Source organism: Cygnus olor, chromosome 9 (genome assembly GCF_009769625.2).
Source record: "Cygnus olor isolate bCygOlo1 chromosome 9, bCygOlo1.pri.v2, whole genome shotgun sequence".
Taxonomy (NCBI): Eukaryota; Metazoa; Chordata; class Aves; order Anseriformes; family Anatidae; genus Cygnus; species Cygnus olor.
In genome coordinates this window covers 10,150,866-10,153,931 of record NC_049177.1, presented here as the reverse complement: position 1 = coordinate 10,153,931, position 3,066 = coordinate 10,150,866, and positions in this window count along the sequence as shown.

Below are 3,066 nucleotides of genomic sequence, written 5' to 3'. Positions count from 1 at the left end.
TGATACCGTAGTGAAAATAGAAAATGTGTTTGTTCTTTCTTCATACCTCCATTGTTTCTTTACATGGCAGAATTAGATAAATTTCCTGTTAACGAAGAAGTCTTTGTTTGAAGAGGCTGCTTGCTGCTTTTTTCTAAACGTAACTTATTTTGCCCTTTTTCTACTCCTGTCTTTCTGTGGATGAGGGTGCAAAACTGAGAGCAGGAGACCCTTCAGAAGCCATAAACCAACCAAATGACTGGTTCCAGGGAGCATTTTTCTCCAGGACCAGAAACAGAAATAACTCTAGGCCCAGAAAGCTGCTGCAGTTCCCCCCCCATCACTTGCGTGTCACAGCTGAGAGCAATCCAGCATTTGCTCAAAGGTGAAGCACTGCTTCCACGCGAGCAGACTCCGCGTGACATGTTACACAACAGCACTGGCTGGTGCTGGCGGCTGTCATGTCCTTCGGCAGGACAGCCCCAGACACGCTGCGCTGCCCCGCTGACATCCCCTCTCCTGTGCCTCGTGCTGCTGTGTTCACCCGCACTGGAGATGGGCTGTAAAAGGGCATTCCCCTTGCAGCGGGAGCAGGATGAGGAGGAGAGATGCTGGTTTCGGGATATCAAGCCCCAGCGACTTCTACTTTGCAGCCAAAATGTCTCTCCTCACCTGCTGCGCTTCTGTGCTGCTGTATCTGATGTGCCCACCTCTGCTCATCTCCCCTCAAGGAAATTACTGAGAACAGAGGCTGTTCACACCAGTAACATCTCTACTGACAGAAGTTCATTTGTAAATTTGTATTGACCAGAGCAGCGCGGCATTGATTGTTCTGTCTGCTTTATGTCCCGGCCACCGCCAGTGACATTGCCAGCGCGGAGAGGCTGCGTTCGCAGCTCCGGGAGGGCCGGCATGAGGCTCCGAGCAGCCGGGGGGTGCGTGAGAGCCCCGGCCTCTCGAGCATGCCAGACGGCAGCCGCAGCTCCCTGGCCCCCAGCCCCCCAGGGCTGAACTTTAACCACCTCGTATGGGATTAATTTTCCTGCTGTCTGTTTAAACTGGCTGACAATTTTCATTCAGTGAGGAAGTATCTATTTATAATGTTTTCCAGGTAAACTGTTCCTACTGACAAGCGTCGGTGCGTGCAGGAGCGTCCCGGGCTCTGCCCACGTGTCACACATCTGACCTAGGTGAGTGTGAGCTGAGACTGTACGTTACCCAGCGCGGTGAGGACTGTGGCACATGGTGCAAGCTGGCTCTAGCCCATCCTCAATTTTTGGGCCCTGATTCTACTTTCATGTGTGTGTCTGGCTGCAGATCCATGCTCTCTGCAGAGGAGGGATGCTTGCTTTCAGTGCTGAGGATGTTTGGTTTCAGCCCTGCGAGTACCCCTGGTCTCACATGCAGTTGCAGAATTGTTAGATGTCTTTAATTAAGTCAGTGAACTCTGCCAGTGCCGCAGATGCCTCCATTAACTGCTCAGCCACAGGCGTTTTGCAAAACAGTGAAGAATAGGAGTGCACCAAAGGAGAGAATTGCTTCAGCTTTGATCAGCGTCCCCTGCAGCACAGGGCCTTCAAAGAGAGGCAGAAAGCTCCCCGTGCTCGGAAGCACCGTCTTGCAGCACGCAGGCGAATTGGATGGGGCGCCTGAGTCTCGTCAGAAACACCTACTCCCAGTTCTCTGACCTGCAGTTCACCTTCCTTGACAGAACTGCTTTTTAACAGAAAGTAATCTTGCAGCCCAAGCTAGGGGTGAGAGCAGCCCTGGAGGTGAAGCAGTGGTGGTGAAGGAGGGCTTCATGCCAGCAGCAGGAGAAGCAGTTCTTGCGCCTGGGGTCTCGTGGGAGCTGAGCTGCATTTCCTGTTTGCTGCTGGCAGGCTCCAGGGAACAAGAATTTTTAGGATGTTCTTCGCAAACCAGCAGGACAGTGCCAAAGAAACACCTGGTTTTGCAATCAGTTTTTCCTCCGCTTGCAAACAGCTGTGCAAGGCCCTGAATGTTTGCTGAATTCAGTGGGATTTCAGCAAAACAAAGGCAGCTAAGCCTTGAGGAGTGATTCAGAAAATTCACTTTCCAGTGCCATTAACCCTGGAGGCACTGAAGATCAGCTGGCCCGTGAAGCACCCTCAGTAGCAGTGCCCAGTGCCTAGGAAGGCTCAAGGCTCCCAGCCAGGCACAGCAGGGCACCCAACTCCAGCCCGGTTCGGCTGAGTTTGATGGCCCCATCCCTGAGGCATGGCCTAAACCTCCCTGCCACCCTCAGCCAGCTCCGGTTTTGACCCAGCAGCCACGATCAGCCCTGGAAGGACGGCAGCAGAAACGTTTTGTGACACTCCCCAGGACCACAGGAGGGGCCGCAGCAGCCCAGGTGGGTGCTGGCTGCTCGTGTGCGTTGCCCGAAGGCGCTGAGTGTACCACGGGGGGCGTCCCAGCCCTCCCACTCTGGTGTCTTTGGGGAGGAGAGGGCTCTGCTCAGCAAGCCAGGGACCATACTCACAGACAAAGTCCCCGGGCAAGTCTGTGCCCAGTGACTGACCCATATTCCTCATTTTTCCCCGTAAACCACACACCTGGCACAGCGATACGCGTGCGGCTCAGTGGTTCTTAAGCTCGTTCGGTTGGCACGATGCAGACGCTTTGCTCAGCACATCTTCAGGAGGGCGCTCAGCACTGGGACACCTCTGGGATCTGCCCCAAGGACAGCCCTGAAGGAGCCGTGTATGAACATTTTGGAGGACGCAGACAAATGAGCTGACAGGGAGCTGGTGGGCACTGCGCAGAGTTAGGTGGCCGCGAGTGACGGCTTGACTTCCCTTTGAACAGAAGGCTGACTTCAGCTCTGCTAGTACTGACCAGGGAGACAATCAAAGCACAATTAAAGTTCAGGCTTGATGGGGAAACAAGCCCACTGCTGCACTTAGGAAGCCAAACATTGCGCTGTTAAAGGTAACACCCACCTCCGGCTTCAGCCCGAGGGTGTGCTTGTCGGAGGTAACGGCACGCGTTCGTACCTTCGTTAACCGAAATCGTACTACCGGTCATTTTACAAAATGGAAGGCAAAGTTTATCGACGTTTAAAGAATC